The sequence below is a fragment of the Lithobates pipiens genome, unplaced genomic scaffold (assembly GCF_037356315.1).
Source record: "Lithobates pipiens isolate NorthernLeopardFrog02 unplaced genomic scaffold, aLitPip1_a1.2 Scaffold_27, whole genome shotgun sequence".
NCBI lineage: Eukaryota > Metazoa > Chordata > Amphibia > Anura > Ranidae > Lithobates > Lithobates pipiens.
In genome coordinates, this window is record NW_027507788.1 from 132,443,846 (window position 1) to 132,466,125 (window position 22,280).

At 44.0% G+C, this 22,280-nt stretch overlaps 1 protein-coding gene across 11 annotated transcripts in view; it reads left to right on the plus strand.

Annotated features, from left to right (window-relative positions):
• The window catches only part of LOC143934131 (galactoside alpha-(1,2)-fucosyltransferase 2-like), a 417,951-nt gene that overhangs the window by 360,947 nt on the left and 34,724 nt on the right, over positions 1-22,280 (plus strand). The gene's annotated exons all lie outside the window — the stretch shown is intronic.

Sequence of the window (22,280 nt, forward strand, 5' to 3'; positions counted from 1 at the left end):
TGGAGGTGTGCCTCTGTGTAAATCCAGGAAGTGAACAGGCAGCAGCTTCAGCTTCCCACAGTTAAAATGGTTGCAGCCAAACTCAGTGAAGAAAGATTTCTGCAGCATATTTGGAAAGTACAGAATGGCATTATACATAAAATAATATGCAAAGTGGTTGAAGGGAAGCTTCAGAATGGCAAAGATGTTTTTATTACAAATTATGTGAGCAGACTGCAGTTTCTCTTTAACCCAAATTTATCTATTTCACCCTAGTTTAAAGTGATTGTAAAGTCTTGTGGTGGTGGTTTTTTTTTTTTTTTTTTTTTTTTTGTTAAACATAACAACTTACCTGCTCTGTGTAAAGGTATTGCACAGAGCAGCCCGGATCCTCCTCTTCTCGGGTCCCCTCTTTGGAGCTCCCTGGCCCCTCCTTTCTGTTTAGTGCCCCCACAGCAAGCAGCTTGCTATAGGGGCACCAAAGCCGAGCCACAGCTCCCTCTATCCCATTCAGACGCAGAGCCCGCCCCCTTTCTCTCCTCATTGGAGAGGGGCGTCCCAGCAGCTGAGACATTCCAACATCGCTGGATCTAGATAAGGCTCAGGAAAGTATTAGGGTGGCGGGGGCTGCTGCACACAGAAGGCTTTTTATCTTAATGCATGGAATACATTAAGAGATAAAACCTTCTGACTTTACAACCTCTTTAAGCATATAGCAATAATATACACAATTAATCGTTAGTTAGCTTTAATCTAAAGACTTCAATCAGTTTGCCTAATCCTGCTTGAAGTCCCTGAATTTAGCAGCAACGCCATTGAAAGCCTATGGTTGGAGATTTGCTAGGGTGACCATATTTACAAACTGCCATTCAGGGACAACCCCCAAAATAAAATAAACATTTATGATGCCTTTTTTTCCCCACATCTTTTGCTTGAAAACTGTCAACAAAATTTGTGTATAGATAGCAAAAGGGTGCAGCAGCTTGCTGTAGTCTGTGGCCCATTTCAGCGGGCAGGGCTCACACAGCGGGCAGCCCCCCAGCTTCTCTCTAGTGACAGCTTGGACCCCCCACTGTATTCCGGGACACTGTATTGTCCCAGATTTAAAGTACCTGGGACAGACCTGCAAAATGCTGAATCTTGATACTAAATTGTGGCCATTTCCAATGCTAATGGGCAAGGTATTGTCAAAAATGTAACAAAAAATTGCAGAGGGAGCTGGGTGCTGTCACGGAGGACGTTTAACAAAGCATAAAATATACTTTACAGCAGGGAGAGGGTCCCCTGTTTAAAGCAACATCAAGGGTGATGTGGGAGAACACCAATCCTTTTAATAACACTGGTCTACAAATTTTGGGAAATGATCGACCTCTGAGTTAAAATGTGCTAATTCTTACATATTTTGATTAGATTAATTGGAAAACAGGTGATAAAGGTGCTGATTGGCTACAATTTTTTTCAAGATATTTTACAATGAAGATTTATACACAGGCAAGTATATTTGCTTACGAGGGAGGGAGTTGTCTGATGACCATGATGCCTTGTAACTTCTCGACAAAGTACGGTAGCACAATTAAAATTGTACCACATGGAAGTGTATACACTTATGTTCACTTTGAGACTAATGATTATTACTGAACTGTAATTTATTGTTCGTTTATTGCAAGCTACATTTGTCTTGGCCAGATCTACGCATCTTACAGTAACATCTGTTGACTTGTGAAAGTGTCATTGCCTAACATTTCCCAGGAAAAGTTGCATGATATTTTCCCTCAGAAGCCAAGATGCCTCGAAACTGTCTAAACAACGCAGATAACTTCTGCTACATTTGTGCAGAGGTTACATTTGTATCTCAAAATTTCAGTATGACGGCAGTGGTAAAAAAAGGCATACGCCTAAATTGTGGATGCAAAATAGGGGATCAGGACAAGAGTTGGGCCCCTCATTAATGTTGCATTACATGTGCAACTCATCTGCCTCATTGGCTGAACAAGAAGAAAGAGTCCAAACCTTTTGCAGTCCCAATGGTGTGGAGGGAGCATGAAAATGTTACATGGAAAAACCAATAAATGAATGGAAAGTTATGGTATTGATAAAAAAATAAATTTCTAATGATTGGTTTGCAATCATTCTTATTGCTATATCACATTTAACAGAACAGTAAGTGCCGGTTCACATTAGCGCGATGCCAGACATCGCATATAATTCACAGCACACTGCTGTTCACATTACATGCGATGTCTGTGCAGGTGCGATGTCAGCCATACAGATAGTATGGCTGATATCGCACCGCATTCGGTCCAAACACGCACAGGACCCTTTTTTCTGTTCGGACCAGAATCGGAATGCATGTGTGTTCACACATATGCGATCCGATTCATGTCCGAACTGTCAGTTCGCAGTGCGATATGCGATCTGAAATGGGGGTGTCGTTAACATATAATGACACTCCCCAGCAGTTCGCATATGGCAGTGTGAACTGCTGTGCGTGTCGAGTGTGATGCGGGAACCCGCAGTTGATTCGCAGGGTTCTCGCATCGCACTAGTGTGAACCGGCACTAATGGAGCATAATCTCACATCCCCCTTGTAATATTGAATTATTTTGACCTGAAGCTGTATCTTGTAACCTAGAGCCAATTAATACTCAGGACTCCGTTTTCCTTTATTAGTGACCCAATTCTGGTAAAATTTAGCTACTTTTAATTTCTGAGGCTTTCCCCTTGTAGACCAGTGTAACATGCCTAGGATAAGCCTTCAAACTGTATGTGGTGTTACGAAACCATAATCTGGCCTCAGGGGGATTAAGGCAGTAAGAAAAGGTTCTTACCTGAGACAGCAGTAAATCCTCTTATTCCTGCTGTGCCTCAAGTGTCTGGTCTATAATGGACTGTTTGCTCCAAGAGGAACACAGAGAGAGATTTTATCACTAATCCCAGCCTTGTCACCTTTTTCATTCCTCTCTTCAAAAGGTTCCCAAATGCTGCATACATCCTAAAGCATAATTTCACCTTTGGAACATGTTATATATAACCAAAACCAATTAGTGAAACCAAAATAAGAAAATAAATTGAACTATATATATAAACATAACAAAAAATTATCAGTTGCCAGCTATCACTTATAAAGTTATTCCACAACACTTTGTGCCATATTCAAAATTCCAAGATGGCTGTGGGATGATGTCGCCTAAGCTCCATCCACCCTGTATACGTTACGTCCAAGGGGGGGACTTCTTCAGCACTTCTACGGCGCTTAGGGCGTGAAGTCATCCCATGGCCATCTTGGATTTTGGCTGGATCCCGGCTCTGTATCTCATGTGTTCCATGCTAGCACTGGTAATAGTGCTTTACTTTGTAAGTGCAATTCCTCTTTACACATATAATTAAATTTGATTATAAACTTAGAACACTAGATCTTGTGTTTTTCCTCTATTCGTACATGCACAGTCCTTTGTACCTGATGATGGTATGTGCCTATGTGTGGTGAGGATGAAGAGTGATACTCGGTGTCCCCTGAGGTGAATAAATCGCTTTATGACCTTACTGGTAATGCAGGGATCATATCTGTGAGGTGAGTGGCCATTGTTCACTGGTGGTGGAAACACAAGGCACTTTTCACTTTAGAAGCTTGCACCATATATTCTGATAACTGTGGTCATTGGACAAAATGTGAGACTTGTATCGATCTGTTCCACCCGTATTTAGGGTGGAACATGTAACCTGTCCAACTCCTGCCTCCCCCAATCCCCTCTCCCTGTGACAGGCGATGGGGAGATCTTTTCCCCACTGTCACAATTTAAAAACAGCACAGCCATGTAGGGCTACAGCCACGTCATTCATTAAAAAAAAACTTCTGTGATTGAATGAACTACAAGTACCCTTGGCCTTTGTGGTCAACAGTTTGTAGTTCTCAATGAACTGTGAAGGCACTGGTGAGTGCTCACATTGTCCCATAATTCCTTCTCCCATTCAGTAACTGTCTACCCATATCGGAGGTATACTGAGACCGTGTACTCAGGTGTACCCATGTGATCCGCCAGGGTGACCTGCTTCTGTACTATCCAGCTAATCGATTTGTGCCGCTCTACTGCTATAGCACCTGGCCTCCGAGCCTGACTCCAAACCATGACAATGGCATGAGGTCAGCCACCTCTTGGCCTGGACCTGCAGAGCTGTAGCAAGCTCTAGTGTGGCTTCTGCCCCAGGCATAGACTGAATAACAGCATGGCAGCATTTGGAGGGCATTGCAAATGCTCTGGGGTGCTTGGAGGGAACCTCATCATTAGTCAAGATGGAGTTCTCGCTTAAAGGAGAAGTACAGCCAAAGCTAGTTTTCTTCCTGCCTAACTCTCTTTGTTGCCAACAATGCCTTATCTGCTTCAGGACCATCCACCGTACATATACTGCGGTTGCCCTGCTGAGAAAAATCCTGCACGTTATTTTGTGCACGCAGTGTAGGGGTTTATTGGCCAATAATAATAATAGGAAATATCTTGGGATTTTTCCCAGAAAAAGGAGTGACCAAATACATTATCTAGAATAAAGTACAGATGTGCGTTGATACAATATATTTGGATTGGCTTGGCGTAAGAAGCTTTTATTTTTTACTTTTTTTTTTTTTTTTGATCTTGGAATAAAAACATTTCCTTATTTAAATACTACACAAGAACTGGATGGACTGGTGTCTTTATTCAACCTTACTAACTATGTAACTATGTATATGTAACTACACTATTGGAGCCCATAGCTCATGTTTTGCATGAAAACCTTATCTATACTGGATATTGGAGAGGGGAGCACAGCTGGTTGATCTGATCTTGGAGAGAGATCTTTTGCACACCTAATTCAGTCCAGCTGCACGATATCCTTGGAAAGTCCATAGGATCTGGATACTGGTTGGAAAGGTTGGAGCCTGGCTGTATGATTTATCTTGGGAAACCTTATTGATACATCAAGCCTATATGTTATGCAAGATACCCCTGTAGGGGTTATTGGAGCTGGTGAATGGGGACCCAAGAGGGGGAGCACTTAAAAGTAGCCTGGATTTTGTTTCTGTGTTTATCGTCACCAAGCACTTAATTATCACATAAGACTTTGGTTGGATTGCTTTTGTTGATGTATTTTCTGGACTTGGCATGCTAGTTTTTTGGGGTCGTTTTATATCATTTCAACTATTTTTTTATTATTTAATATTTGTCTTAAACTTTTGGGACTATTTTTATATATACATTTTTATTTATTTTTTATATACTTGCATTTTTGGTATTGCGGTTTATGTATCACTTTTAAACATTTATTTCAAGTTCATATTTATTTGGCAACCTAGTGAGGTTTGCACCACTGGTATATGCACATTGGTAATCTATTAGGATTGCACTATTGGTATATGCACTTTTATTAGTCATTATAGAGGCACATAGCACCTAACAAGTGAACAGGGTCTGTCGCCTTTCATTATATAGGTAGCCGACATTCTATTTGTTCCTTCTACTGCAGAACCTCACAGGAAAGCAACATACACCCTTGGCCTGCGGCGATCTTAGCTGTACCCCACCTACTATCTATTCTAGGTGCTTGTGTGTGCCATCACGCGGGATGGATGAGAGAAGAGGGCGGGCAGGGATCAGCATGCCAGATAGGATACTGTGCGGCTTTGTATGAGGAAGCCACTTCTGCACTACATACTACCGACTCCAGTATGGTGCCCTACTGTACTCTTTGCACTCCTGTACTCTGCTCTCCTGTATAGTACCCTCATGCCCTCCTGTGCTATGCCCCCTGCACTCAGTGCCCTCCTGTTTTGTGCCCCTCCTCCCCATACTGTGCTTTTCTCGCTCTCCTGTATTCTGCCCCTCTGTACTGTAACCTTCTGTACCCTGCTTACTGTGCCCTTCTCCCCCCCCCCCCCCCCCCCACATACTGTGCTCTCTTGGTCCTCCTGAATTATGCCCATCCCCCATACTGTGCTTTCTTCACTCTCCTGTATTCTGCCTGCCTGTCCTGTGCCCTTTTGGCCCATCTCTGTTGTGCTGTCTAGTCTTTGTACTATGCTCTCCTGGCACTCATGCGTTGAGCTCTCCTGCCCCCACCCCCACACTGTGCTTTTCTGGCTGTCCTGTATGGTGCCCTCCTGTAGTGTGCCTTCTTAGCCTTCCTGTATTGTGCCCTCCTGCCTCTTTACTTTGCCCTCCTAATCCCCCTGCACTGTGCCCTCTTTCCCCTCCTTGTACTGTGTTCTCCTGTATTGTTCCCCTCCTCCGCCTGTACTGTGCCCTCCTGTCCCCCACCCCCCATGCTGTAGTCTCTTGGCCCCCATGTACTGTGCCCTCCACCCTGAACTGTGCTTTCTTGACCCCTTTATTCTGCCATCTTGATCCCTCTCCTTTTAATGTGCCCTCCTGACTCCGCCCCCCACCCCATACCGTGCAGTACTGCTACTATTTATTGCTCTTTCTAAAAATAACTTGTTAAATCAACATCTCGCTGATCGTCTCAAACTTCCAAGGTGACATTTTTGAGAACTCTGGTCTAACCTGTCCAGAAAACAGGTTCTTCATCTAAAACAGCGCCTCCAACATCCCCTGTGCTCATACAATGAATCTTTCTGGAAGTTTCCGCCCATGTATGTAATATGACCTTGGTAGAGAGGTTATTTTTCTTTCTTTACAGTCTATTTCTGATAACGGATAAATCACCTGCACACCTTCCTGCCTCTTTCTCTATGTACATAAGGCAGAGGGAGTGTTTTTTATTAACTGCTTGCCTGCCTGTGAGTCAGCTGTGTGTTTGCTTCGAAGCTTTATGGTAATGCTGGCCATACAGATGGATTTTCATTTGTTTAAACCAGGGGTCTCAAAACTTTCTAACATAGGGCCAGTTTACTTTGTGGGGGGGTTCAGACTAGGACCAGTGGGATTCGAGGATGTTCTGATGTCCAGTGGGGAGTAAACAATGCAGTGTCAGTGGAAGTTGTAGTGCCCCCATCATTATGGATGAGCCGAACACCCCCCCCCCCCCCCCCCGGTTCGGTTCACAGCAGAACATGCGAAGAGGCAAAAAATTTGTGTAAACACCGTTAACCACTTAAGGACCGCCGCATGTCAATGTACGTCGGCACAATGGCACAAGCACGTACATGTACGCGCTTGCCTTCCAGCGGGTGGGGGGTCTGAATCGGAACCCCCCCCCCCCCCCCCCCCCGCTGGCTGCGGTGGTCCGTTTTGCTTCAGGAGCGACCCGGGATGAGGGGATGTCCGTTGGTTTCTGGCCATCCCCTCTCGATCGCTCCTGGCTAATGAGAAGCTTCCCCCGCCTGTGTAGTGTAAACACAGGCAGGGAGGAAGTGATGTCATTCTCCTTGGGGTGGTCTTTTTGACCGGACTGCGAGGAAAACACAATAGTAAGTGCACCAAACACTACACTGACATGTAGGTACACATATGCACACAAATCCACCTCCCCCCTCCCAGTCACAGTGTCACTGATTGCAGTGATCATTTATTTACTTATCACTGCATTTAGTGTCAGTTGTGACAGTAAAAAGTGTCAGGGCAGTTACTGTTAAGGCCCATACACACGATCAGACTTTTTGACAACAAACATGCATATTAGCTGTTTTGGAGCAACATCCGACTGTGTGTACGCTCCATCGGACAAACTTTTTTGGTTTTCATTGGACTTTTGTTGGCTGTGCGAACAGACAAACTTTCTGGCAACAAAAGTCAGATGGAGCAAAGTCTGATCGTGTGTACAGAAAACCATAGGACTTTTGTACAAAGTACAAACAGGCATGCTCAGAACCAATGCAAAAGATCAGACAACAATACAGAAGTTGACCAAAGGTGGCGGTAAAGAGCAGAAAAACACATGATTTGGTGAAAATTGGCTGAAAAAGTCCTGCTGTGTGTATGCAATACAAGTTCAGGGCCGACGCCCTTTGTACAAAAATCCAAGGGAAAGTTTGTACAGAGTCCTATCGTGTGTATGAGGCTTTAGATCCAGGGTAGCCCCCTACCCCCCCTAATAAAGGTTTAACCCCCTGATTGCCCCTAGTTAACCCTTTCACCCCCTTTTGCCAGTGTCACTAAGCGATCGTTTTTCTGATCGCTGCATTAGTGTCATTGGTGCCGCTAGGTAGATAGTTATTTTTTTAGGTTCACCGCCAGGTTTTTATAGCGTTAGGTACCCCCATATACAACCTAATAAAGGTTTTAACCCCCTGATTGCCCCTAGAGTTAACCCTTTCACCAGCGATCACCGTATAAGTGTCACTGGTGACGCTGGATAGCCAGTTCGTTATTTAGGTTCCCAGTCAGGTTTTTATATAGCGTCCAGGACCCCCATATAATACCTAATAAAGATTTTACCCCCTGATTGCCCCTAGTTAACCCTTTCACCAGTGATCACCGTATAAGTGTTACGGGTGACTCTGGTTAGTTAGTTTGCTTTTTATAGCATCAGGGCACCCACCATTTAGGTCCAACCCCTTGATCACCTGGCGGGTGATATGAATTAGGTTTTAGAGTCGGGGTCTGCGTCGCCCCAGGCAGCATTAGGTTAGTGCCAGTACCGCTAACCCCCACGCGCAAAGCATACACCTCCCGTAGTGGTATAGTATCTGAACAGATCAATATCTGATCTGATCAGATCTATACTAGCGTCCCCAGCAGTTTAGGGTTCCAAAATAACGCATTGTTAGCAGGATCAGCCCAGATACCTGCCAGCACCTGCGTTTTGCCCCTCCGCCCAGCCCACCCAAGTGCAGTATCGATCGATCACTGTCACTTACTTACAAAACACTAAACACATAACTGCAGCGTTCGCAGAGTCAAGCCTGATCCCTGCGATCGCGAACAGTTTTTTTTGGTAGCGTTTTATATTTAAATCCTGAAGGCGGTGCTTGGTTTTCGGGGTTCTGTACGCGGCTAGGCTCCCAAAAAGTCCCCCATATGTGGTATCCCCATACTCGGGAGAAGCAGCAGAATTTATTTTGGGGTGTAATTTCACTTATGCCCATAGCATGTGTGAGCAATATATCATTTAGTGACAACTTTGTGCAAAAAATAAATAAAATTGTAATATTCCTGCAACTTGTGGCAAAATATAAAATATTTCATGGACTCAACATGCCTCTCAGTAAATAGCTTGGGGTATCTACTTTCCAAAATGGGGTCATTTGGGGGGGTTTTGTGCTATTTTGGCATTTTATGGCCTTCGAAACTGTGATAGGTAGTGAGGAGTGAAATCAAAATTTGCACCCTTAGAAATCCTGAAGGCAGTGATTGGTTTTCAGGGTGCCGTACGCGGCTAGACTCCCAAAAAGTCCAACATATGTGGTATCCCCGTACTCAGTAGAAGCAGCAGAATATATTTTGGGGTGCAATTCCACATATAACTATGGCATGTGTGAGCAATATATCATTTAGTGACAACTTTTTGTAAACTTTTTTTTTTTTGTGTCATTATTCAATCACTTGGGACAAAAAAAAATATTCAATGGGCTCAACATGCCCCTCAGCAATTTCCTTGGGGTGAATACTTTCCAAAATGGGGTCATTTGGGGGGGGGGGGGGTTTGTACTGCCCTGCCATTTTAGCTCCTCAAGAAATGAGATGGGCAGTCATAAATTAAAAGCTGTGTAAATTCCAGAAAATGTACTCTAGTTTGTAGACGCTATAACTTTTGAGCAAACCAATAAATATACGCTTATTGACATTTTTTTTTTTTTTTTTTTTTAACTAAGGACATGTGGCTGAATACATTTTGGCCTAAATGTATGACTAAAATTTAGTTGATTCGATTTTTCTTATAACAAAGTAGAAAATATCTTTTTTTTTTTTTTTTTTAATTTTCAGTCTTTTTCCTTTTTATATCGTAAAAAATAAATATCGCAGAGGCAATCAAATACCATCAAAAGAAAGCTCTATTTGTGGGAAGAAAATGACGCAAATTTCATTTGGGTACAACATTGCATGATCGCGCAGTTACCAGTTAAAGCAGTGCAGTGTGAAATTGTAAAAAGACCTCTGGTCCTTAGGCTGACAATTGGTGTGGGGCTTAAGTGGTTAAAGTCTATGGAACTCGAATGTGAAAAATCAAGTGCTAATTTTAAAGGCTAATATGCAAGATACTGGCATAAAAAGTGTTTGGGGACCCGGATCCTGCCCCGGGGGACATGTATCAATGCAAAATAAGTGATTTTAATAATGCTTAATGTGAAACAATAAAAGTGAAATATTCCTTTAAATATCGTGCCTGGGGGGTGACTTTAGTATGCCTGTAAAGTGGCGCATTTTTCCCGTGTTTATAACAGTCCCTTCACAAAATTAAATTTCTAAAGTAATAAAAGTAATTAAAAACTGCTTGTGGCTGTAATGTAATGTTGCCCCCCCCCCCCCCCCCCGGCCCCATATACTCTGAACAGCAGTATACAGGTGGTCCCCGGGTTACACACAAGATAGGGACTGTAGGTTTGTTCTTAAGTAAAATCTGTTTGTAATGTGGAACAGGTAAATTTTGTAAGTGTAACGCCAGCTAAAAAAATCTATTTTTAAGGTTTTGGATAACATAGGGAAGGGTTATCATCACCCCTGTAACGTTTTGCTGTCTGTGTCCCTGTTCAAAAGATTTCACCTCACTTTCTGTCCCAATGACAATTTGCTTTGGAACATTTTGGGTTACTGGGGAAACGGGGATTGGTGATAAAGCATCAGTGGAGACACCTTTTTTCCCAAATTAACTCTTACAGGAGAGAATTTCCCTTTCTAGGGGTAGATTTCCTCTCACTTCCTGTTGTCTCCCTTCATTTGTAAGTAGGAGTCGTTTGTCAGTTTGTCGTGTTTGAAAATAGGGGACCGCCTGTATATACTATACGGCCTGCCCTATACACTCTGCAGAAAATTGGGCCTTAGATGTTGGTGGTACCAGAATGCGGTAAGCCCTCACAGTTATTCTTGGTGGGCGCTGGAACAGGCCCTGCTGTGAAATATTAGATAAAAAATTGTAATTCCGCACCCCTGTTAAAAAGGGGCATAAAAATTGTGCCTTAGGCGGTGGTGGTGGCACAACACTGTAAAGCCTTACAGATAATTTTGTTGAGTGCAGCAACAGGCCCTACTGTGAAATTGGATCAAAAATTGTAATCACATGCCCCTGTTAAACAGGGGCAGAAAAATTGGGCCTTAGGAAGTGGTGGTGGTGCCCTGAACTGAAAATATTCCTAGAAGCTATCATCATTAAGATTGAGGAGGAATAGGATAGTCACTCAGCATTTGCAGTTTTCAGGGCATCCCACATCCATAGAAAAATCAATTGGTTATATCAGCATCAGGTGCTTGGTAGCTGATGATCCAAGACTGATTCATTTTAATGAATGTGAGCCGATCAACAGAGTATGTATACAGGTGCGCACTGTGATCAGTTACAAAGCCTCCAGCAGCACTGAATGTGCGTTCAGAAAAAACGCTGGATGCAGGACAGGCCAGTAGCTCAATTGCATATTGAGCAAGCTCTGGTCAGTAGTCCATCCTCAAGACCCAGTAACCCAGTGGATGTTTTGGTGGAAAGGTCTCCAAGTCTGATCTTGCAAAAGAGAAAAACCCCTAATGGCGGGCTTTGGCGGCATGTACAACAATAGAATAGACTAAGAACAAGTTTATTTATACAAAAATAATGACCTAAAAATATGTCATAAAGCAGTTTAAAAACAATACAACACTGTACATGATACCATTTAGCTAGTAAGCTTGTTTCCTATACAGAATACAAGGAGCTATGGAGCTTGTCATCCTACGCATTTTGGAGCTATTGTGATCTCCTTTATCAGGGGTGGACATATTACATAGAGCGTAATTCTAGTGGAGAATACAAATAATGCCGTCATAAGGGGTTTTTCTCTTTTTGTAGTTTCTATATAGAATGTGGCACAACAATCTCTCATAGTAATGCTGATCTATACTCATTTCTCAAGTCTGATCTTGCCCCTTGATATTCCTGCATGTAATTCAGATGCTGGCCATGGTTGCTGGAACCGATCAGACCTGGGCGCTGAGGACTGAAGAATTGTCTGAAGGCATCGGTCAGCCGGCCACCTTCTCCACCACTCTTTCTGTGACTGAACGAAGCCTCAGCAACCCATTGTCCAGTACCAGGAAATTTTAACCTACCAGGCTCTTGAAACACATTGCACAAACCTTTCTGCAAGGCCTCCCGAAGATGTTTTATGCTCTGCTCCCTCTGCGAAGGCTGGATAAGTTATGCAACCTTACCCTTGTAACGTGGATCAAGAAGGGTTGCCAGCCAGTAATGATCCCTCTCCTTGATACCATGAATCCTAGGGTCCTTTTGCAGGATCAGGGAGGCAATGCAGTGTAAGGTTGCAGAGGCATTCGACCCTGAGTCCTCTGGGACACTAAGGATCACATGATCCTCAACCACCTCCCCCCAGCCACGTACAACTCCATGGGTTTCTGGGGACTGCAAATGATCCCTTGAAGACTGCTGCTGATGCCGAGTGTTATCCACCACCTCCATGCTGACTTCTCCTTCTCCCTCTATAAATGGGGCCTTGAGAGGTAAGGAAGTCCTCCTCTTCCTCCCGCTGTTCTGCCTCATTTGCCCTGTCCATTATTCCGTATGCTCCAACAGGAAGACAAGAGGGACAGTATCACTGATGCACGCACTATCGCTGCTAACCATCCTCGTGGCCTCCTCAAATGGTGACAGGACATTGCATGCATACTTGATCAGTAGCCACTGGCGTGGTGAAAAAAAAGCCAAGCTCCCCTGACCCTGTCCTGGTGCCATACTCACCCAGGTACTCATTGATGGCCCACTGCTGTGTGTGCAGCTGCTGCAGCATTGCCAGCTTTGAGTTCCACCTGGTGGGCATGTCACAAATAAGGCGGTTCTTGGGCAGGTTGCATTCTCTTTGAATGTCAGCCAGCCGAGCACTGGCATTATATGACCAGCGGAAATGACCACAGACTTATTTGGCCTGCCTCAGGAGATCCTGTTAGCCAGGGTAGAGAGAAGGGATACCACCACTCCAGGCAGGTCCACAGGAGCACAAAAGACTTCTCCTCCAGGAATAAAGAGCCCCAGCCCAGGTGCTGACAAAGGCACACAGCCAATGAAGGTAACTAGAAAACTCTGGACAGCCGCACTCATAGCTATGAGTAAGCACTCTTGGTAGTGTGAAACGCATTAGCCTGTATTGCTTTACTGTGGTTTGTACAGTGTAATCCTGTTTTTACAATAAAAGGCACAAGAAACTTTCTTTTGGAGTGCTGCTGTCTAGAGTTTTCTAGTTACCTTCATTGGCTGTAAGCCAGGGTACCGGCTCAAGAACCGCTGCACCACCAAATTCAGGAAGTGAGCCAAACAGGGAACATGGGTCAAGTGTCCCTTTCAGAGGGCGGAGAGGAGGTTGATGCCATTGTCGCATACAACCATTCCTGGCTGAAGCTGGCGTGGCGTCAACCCCAGTGCGGCTCCTGTCCCCTAAGCAGACCAACTCAAGCACCGCATGGCATCTTTTTGCCTGAGTGCTTGCGTAGCCCCTCGAACGCCTATGGAGAACCGCTGGTTCAGAGGAGAAATCTGCAGAGGAAGAGGCCATAGAGGAAGAATAAGAGGGAGTGTAGGAGAGAGCTGTGGCAGAATCGCCACTAGTATTTTGGAGGCGTGGTGGCGGAACAAGCTCCAACAATACTGAACCCTGTCCTGCATCCTTCACAGTTGCCAGCAGAGTTACCCAGTGCGCCATGAAAGAAAGGTAACCTCCCTGTCCATGCCTGCTGGACCATGAGTCAGCAGTAATATGCACCTTACTGCTGACCGCCCTGTCCAATGAGGCCAAGACATTGCCTTCCACATGATGGTAGAGAGCCGGAATGGTCTTCCTGGAAAATAAATGGCGTTTGGGAACCTGCCACTGAGGTACCGCACATTCCACAAATTCACAAAAGTGGGCAGAGTCTACCAGCTCAAAAGGAAGCAGTTGTAATGCTAGCAGTTTGGCCAAGCTAGCATTCAGACGCTGAGCATGTGGATGGCTAGGACCGAATATCTTTAGACGGTTTAGGAACTGGGATAGGGAAATTTGCCTGCTAAAATCCAATGTTGGTGTACCGCTAGCAGATAGGCCACAAGTACTTGGGACACCTATTTCTATACCTTCATTCCTCTCAGTGCAGGTTTCTGAGAGGACTGGAGGTTTAGTGGGGTTGGAGATCCCAGCTGATGAGGATCAAGGAGAGGTCTGCCTTGTTCTTTGATGTGGGTCTTTTAATTGCTGTTGCCAACGAACTGCATAGGAGGTCATCATATGTCTGGTCAAGCATGTGGTGCCCAAGCGGCTGCTGTTTTGGACATGCTTGGTACCTAACCGCGGGCTACATGTGGCTCATGGCACCCTCCGATGTGGCCCACCATGTCTTGCTCTGAGATGGAGGGTCGGCAGGCCCAGATCACAGGTTCCCGACCCCCCCTCCCCATCTCCGAGCATTCTTGCGAAGAATGCGGAACTGCCGCTAGAGGAAGCAGAGCTGATGCTTCCTGTATAGTGCCGGCTCCTTCACAGGCGAAGTGATACCAAATGTACGCCTGTGACAGGAAGCATCAGCTCTGCTCTCTACTGCAGCTGCATGCTTCTATCACAGTTATGCTCGGGGATGGCAGGTCGGGACACAGGAACCCGTGATCTGGGACAGCAGCCAGCAGTTACCAGTACCAGCCACAGTACCAGTACCAGCCAGTAGTACCAGTTATCAGTACCAGTACCCGCCAGCAGTACAAGTACCCACCAAACCGTACCAGTCATCAGTACCAGCCAGCAGTATAAACCAGCAGTACCAGTACCAGCCATAAGTACCCCGCCAGCAGTTCGAGTACCAGACAGCAGTACCAGTACCCGCCAGCAGTACCAGTCAGCAGTACTCGCCAGAGGTACCAGTACCAGCCAACAGTACCTGCCAGCAGTACCAGCACCTGTCGGCATTACCCACCGCCAGTACCAGCCAGCTGCAGGAATCCTGAGGAAGAAGTGAAGATTGCGGTCAGTTGAGGAGCAGGTAAACCGCTGTGCATCAGTGTGAAAGCAGTCTTAGGCCGCTTTCACATGATCAATCCGATCGGGTCCGCCTGTCTGTTTTTCAGGTGGGCTCAAACAAACTATCCATTCACCTCTATAGAGCGGCAGATGTAAACGGACTCGTGTTCATTTACACCTGCCTATCTACAATCTGATCTTAAAAAAAAAAAACCAGTAAGGGATCTGTCCCCTTCTGTCTGGGTGGATCGGAGGGCCCTTAGGGTAGAGTGGGTTGCATCCGTGTCTGCTCTACATATGCAGAGTGGACACAGACCTGCCATCCCCCTTTATGCTCATCGAAGCCCACGACCAGTTACCAAGTTGATAAAGTGGCCTCTTCATGGTTCAGTAAGGCTGGTTTCACACAGGCGGACTCCGTAATGCGCATCTGCCTACCTAGCAGGGGATCCCTCTGCTGATCCCTGCTGAGCGGGTGGATAACAGATCCGTATCCACTTCGGTATGCAGAGCGGACACTGACACAGCCTTTCTTTTCTCTATGGGGTGGCCAGATGGAAATGGATCGCTTGTCTGTTTCCATCCGATCCGCTGGTTGGGTGGGGAATGGATCTCAGATCCATCTGTTTTTGGCAGACAGGATTAGGTTAAATTCTGCTTCATAGAGGGCAATGGATGGTCCAATCAGGTTCCCCTGAAAACCTGGCAGGCAGACGTGATCAGACAGCCCATGTGAAACCAGCCTTAGTAGGTAGGGAGAAACATTTGCTATTTTAATTTCTATAGAATCTGGGGCCGTAGCGGGCCATAAAAAGATTTGCCACACTGGAAGCAAAACAGGCGCCCATCGCCACACCTCTGGTCTGCAGGAAAAAGCAACAATCAAACCAAAAATTAGTTCTTAACCATACAAAGTTTGAAACTACTCAGAAGGAACTCCCTATGTTCTCTGGACAGATCAGAACTAGTTAATGCCTATTCCACCGATGCCAGAACGTCATCATGACCAATAATGGTGTATGACAAACTGATGTCAGCAGTGACTAATATGCTGGCGGGGGGTACTGGTTAAAGACTCCAAAACCTGGATTATATGCTTTTGTATCTTTAAAATAAACCTCTATTTTGATAACAACCTTTTGATAAGGGCTGGACAAAACAATCAATAAACTGACCTAGCCTAGCGGTAACAGAGTCTATTCCATTCACTCTAGGGCGACCCAGAGGCCATATTTTTGTGTATTTTTGGTAAAAAAATAAATAGGTAAGTGTCTCTATCACTAAGAAGGTGGTACACCTCTACCTGATAATATACCCGACTCAAAACTACCAGCCCTCCCCCTTTAACTGCCAGCCGGATAACTATATCCTTCCTTTTCTTTAGTAGGGCAATATACTGAGGGTCATTAACTTTCTTAACTTTAAGAGATTCTAAATCATTACAATGTTTTTTAAGTACTTCTAAAGGTTTATTATCAGTAGTTGGAGGGTTACAAATTCATTTATTCCTAAGGTTGGAATGCATACCATCTGGCTGTGTCATATTTCTCTGATTGGATTAGATAGAAAGTACCTCTTAATATTTAAACTCTGTATTTTTGCACATTAATATATGTTTGGAATTTGGTAAGATTACATACAGGGACAAATTTAAGACCTTTTTCAAATGCACGTGTCTCCTCATCTGTAAGGGGGGTGCCATTAAGGTTATATATACCCATACCTAATGGAGCCTTAACCTTTTGGACTCTTCTACCACCTCTAGTTCCTCTTTCCTTTCTTTTTCTTAGACTTTGTCGCCCATGATTTACAAACCCTTGCTGAGTTGGATCCGTGCAGCTCTGCTCCCCATAGGCAAGTACCGCCAAAGGACGTAACGCGTACGGGGAGGAGCTGCGTATGACGTCACCTGCTGCCATCTTTCAGATTGCACGGTTGTATCGAGCGTTTGTTATATGCACTTGTGACAAGTGCTACACTTGAACTATCGTCTGGGCCACAGATCGGTCAGTGGAGGATTCATACCCCTCATTGTGGGAATGTGCAGATAGACGCATGTAGGAGGTGAACAGATAGTGGTGGTGAAGGGGCTGGATGCACCGTGACCCTTGCATGTCTCCTGAGCACTTTATAATACAGTGGCTTATCTATGTGGATGGACAATTACCTGTATATGGACTTTATGCTCTTTTGTTTATCTTTTGCGCTGCACTATTTTGATTAATATGTTCTATTGAGGTATTGTGTCTTGGCCTTTTTGTGCTTGGCTTGCAATTGAATGTTTGTAAGGTTTATGGTTTTGCACTGAATATTTATTGCTTTTATCGCATATATATGAACAGCCTTCATTGGAAATAATGCTTTTATACATGATATGCGAATCTGCTTTTCGGATGGCATCTGATTTGCATAAGTGTGAACCCGGGACAGAGGCTAAGTTCACACTTGCCCACATCTGTTCGCACACCTACAAAAACCCACAGCCAAATGGAATTGCTCTGCAGAGATGCACAGGGCTGCCATTCATTCTTAATGGAACCCCACATATATCAACCTGCAGTGAACTTGCGGATGCGGGAACCGCAGGGAAATTGCATGGTCACTGCTGTCCATTCAAATTAATGGGCTGCTGTGCCTGTGCAAAGGTAGGCTGCACAGCTTGCACAAGTGTGAACTAGGGCTTAATAATGGACAAATAGTCCTGCATGCAACATGCCTTCTGCCAGTACTATAGAAACAATTGAGTACTGAGCAATGGGTATTTTCTGTATTTGGTGAAAATATTCTTAGCCTGAATAAAAGACGACAAAAGCAGCCACAACATATACAGCAACTTACCAGTACTTATATTACATTGTTGTTCTTGGGTCTAGCTATCCTTTTGTTCAGGTTTTATTTTGATCAAATCGCTGGCCTAGAACAAGTGTGCAGCACGTGAGATCAGGCTTTTTCTCAGTTTAGTGACTTTTGCAATAGTGATGCATTGATACAGGTGACAGATCTGGAGCATATACTTTTTAAAAACAAGTTAGAAAAAGTGGTCCTCTTAGTTCTAATAACAGGATCACGTAAGCAATACTGCCTGAAGGATGCCTGGGCGATTCTAATCCCCTGTTTATGGAGAGCTCTCCCATGTGCTGGCAGTAACCTCATTAGGCCAGAGCTTCACAGGAAATCTTTGGTAGCTTATGCCGGCCATACACGATGCGAATTCCGAACGACCCGTCGAACGATAAACGAAAGCGGCACTCACAACAACATGCGAATGCGCCATCAATTAAGTACGAAAATCGTACGTTAAAACACTATGTTTTAACGTTTTTTTTTGATTCCGTGTTGCGTTCGACCATTCGTTCGTTGTTTTATACTTTCCAGAGATCGTGCGCAGTTCATTTTCTTATGTTAAATCGTCCAACTCTGCCATTAACGATACGATTTTTGGACGATTTTTGAAAAAAAAACCAACATGTTGGATTTGTCAATTTGCCCTGTCGTACGAAAATCGCATGTCGCGCATACCACACTAACGATACGAAAATCGGTCGATTTTATTTTCGCTCGGATTTTCGTTCGGAATTCGCATCGTGTATGGCCGGCATTAGCCATGCCTCTGAAATCACTAGTGAATGCTTTCTAGGAGTAGAAATTGATCGCTAAAGAGATGGGGGGGGGGGGGGGCTTCCTAGGGAATAAGCAAAACAAGTAGCGTCTTGTAACTATTAATTACAGATGAATGGACCATTGTGCGATCACGCTAGATTTAATGCTGGTTCACCATTTTTCCATCTGTTTAGCGATCAATTGCTACTCCTAGTTATTATTTGTTTGTGATTTTAACAGCACGACTGAAATTCTAAAAAATATATTCTGTAGCGCCAGCCCAGTGGTCTCCAAACTGGGGCCCTCAGCTTGATTTTAGCTGGCCCTTGGGGCATTATTTTATCCACTGATCACAGCAATGGGGCATAATTCCCTCCCACTGACACCAATGAAGGGTACAATTCCTCCCAATGATGGTTCACAATTCCTCAAAATTTCACCAACAATAGGGCGCAATTCCTCCCACTGACGCCAACAATGGGGCATTGTTGTTTCCCACTCATGTTGAGACCTTTTCACTTCCAGTGGCCAGTCTGCTCCCCCCCACATGTATAGAACAGAAAATGGGGGTTTTAAAGTAATACTAAAGTCTTTGTTATTTTTAAAGCAAAAAAAAAAAAAAAAGAAACATGTTATACTAACCTGCTCTGTGCAGTGGTTTTGCACAGTGCACCCCCCGATCTTTCTCTTCTCGGGTCCCTCGCCAGACAGCCACCTCCAAAGAGGTGAGTCAGCAATTGTTGCATTGAATGCCAAAACCGCTTAGGTCAAAGCGAATGCAGTCCTGTCCCCTCTTTTTAAGATTACCAATGGGACTAGGCAGGGTTGACCATTGTCACCAATTGTATTTGCGTTGTCTTTGGAGCCTTTACTTTGTAAGATTTGATCAAACCAAGATATTGTGGGTTTGTCAGTTGGAGGAATGCAGTATAAGCTCTCAAAAAAAAAAAAAGGGAAGAGCTGCGCCACTATATACAAATTGTGTGATAATATTGATAACAGTAGGCAAATGAATAGTCCATATATAGAACCATGTCACGCGTAGGGACGGGAAGGAAGCTGACTGTGGATGCACTTGCTGCTGATTACTAGAAAAAGGCTTTTTTTCTATCTATTAATGTGTGAGTACCCTGTGTATGAAAATTTTTAATAAATGCTATTTGTGAAATACTACACTATGGTATTCCCTCTCTATTAATCTATTGGGTCCTCTGGAGCAATAAGAATAAAATTCAAAGGAGAAGGTGACCGAATTTACCAAGAGAGAAGACATATAAAGAAATCTATATACCTCTATGCAAATCCCTCCTTGCTATAGGTAAGGGGCCACTGCCCACTAAAGTGTGATCACAGCGGGATTAAGCACTGGGAGATCCACACCTCAGTTGAATTTGCATAAGTTTGCACAAAGCACTTGCACTTAAAGGAGACTGTTGTTTATTTATGGACTTGAATATTTATATCTTTTTATTTTTGATGGATTTCAATACGTATATTTAATCTATAGAGGCCGGATTCATTCTGATATAACGTATGTTACAGCCGGCTCTGTAGTGCGTTTACTACTATATATATTTTTTGTTTATTCTAAAGTTTATTCCCATGTGATCAGGAGAGGGTACCCTCTTTTTGGTCTAGGTATACTCTTTCTTATTTTCTTGTATATCATTTGTTTATTATTAGGGTGGTTCACTTATATCACCTCTGGAGAGTGTTTACTTATTTGCACATTTATAAGACGCACTTGGCACTTTATGATCAATTCACAGTTTTTTGGCTTTGCACTCAATTGAAGCAGTTGTGTTTTCCGTGGAGGTTTTCAATTGACTCTGTAGTGCGTTTACTTTTTTTTTTTTTTTTCTGCACTTTATCAAAATAGTAATCTTTTAAGAGACTGTTTTTAGTTACCTTTGTTCACTTGATTTTCATTTATTTGGATTCTATCACCTCTGTGGTGTGTTTATTTTATTTAATGTAGCACTTTGCACTTTTTGATACTATTCAGTAGACATTTATAGATATATATTTTTATATTACACTATTGATTTATGTAACTAGGCATTATACTTATCACCCTCGGAGGGTTATTTAATATAGGGACAGCGCAATACCAACATATCTTTAGTTTCATATTAAGTGGATACGGCGTGATCCATTCCAGTAGTAGCAGCAGCCCCTGACATTTGATAGATCACCAGTGGTAGCGCAGGAATAAAACACTATCACATATATAGAACCAGTCCTCCTTTGTAAGACACCACAGTGACTTCACACATAAAGTGCCCGACCACCATTCTTCTTCTTTTTAGCTGCCAGTGCCCGCCTCCCCCCTCTGGCTCCTCTCTTCTTTCTCCCTGTCTTTAGGTGCCTTGAAAAGGTTTAGGAAAACCCCATCTGCTCTGTCCCATCGGGGTGGGAGGCCCTCCTATTAGGGGCCTGATAGGACACAGTTGGATTGGCCCCACCCATTGAATGGTAGTATTGGGAATTATCAAAAACAAATTCACCATCAGGGCCATCCTTATCTCTAAGTGGGGAAAAAAGGAATTATGTGGGAATTCCCACTCTGCTCTCCCCCCAGAGTACCCAAAAGCAGGAGAAAACTGATCAAATTTGCGGCCTCCCATAATTATTTTTGGTTTAACAACTATTTTTATAGGCAAGATGTGGAGGTTGAAATGGGGGCTAAGTACACTCCGAGTTTGGCCAACCTTTTTATGGCCAAGTGGGAGGAGGATGTCATCTATGTCAAAGATATACCACAATTGGTTTTGTGGGCTAGGTACATTGATGACATCCTCCTCCAATGGGATGGCCAACATTGTGATTTGCTGGAATTTATAGGGTCTCTTAATACTAACCAGAGAGGCATACAGGTTAATTGTGTGATGAGTCAGTCTGAGATTCATTTTTTGGATTTAAAATTTTCATTTAAATATAACAAGTTTATTACCTCCCACTTTTTTCAAGGAGACAGTTATCACTTTGGTCCCTGGCTCAGATCAGTTCCCAGTTGTAGCAAAGCAATATCGCTAAACGCCAAAAAGAGGAGCGGGACCTCTTTTTGGATGTCCCATGATGTCCCATGATGTCCATGATTTTACAGGTAAGCTATTATAAAAATCCTATTTTCTTTATCGAACATCAAGGGACACAGAGCCATAGTATTAACTATATGGGACGTCCCATAGCAATGCTATTTGAGGGGAGGCGGACACAACCCATAGGGCACCCCCAGACTCAAGGACCTATACAGCTGCCTGCAACACACTGCACCCAAAGACGATATCTTCATACCTTCTTACATCCACCTGATAAAACTTGGTAAATGTACGTACTGAAGACCAAGTTGTGACCTTACAGATCTGAGCCATGGAGGCCTGGTGACGCACTGCCCAAGAAGCACTAACTGACCTGGTAGAGTGTGCTTTTACTTGAAAAGGTGGAAACTTACCACCTTAAATCATAAGTCTGAATTATACCTTGCTGAATCCACTTAGCGACAGTGGATTTTGATGCTGCCTGTCCTTTCTTAGGACCCTCTGGAAGTACAAACATCAGTCTTCGGGATCTGAGCAGTCGTCTTTAAATAGACCTTGACTGCTTTCACCACGTCAAAACAATGTAGTGACTTCTCTTCCCTGGAACATGG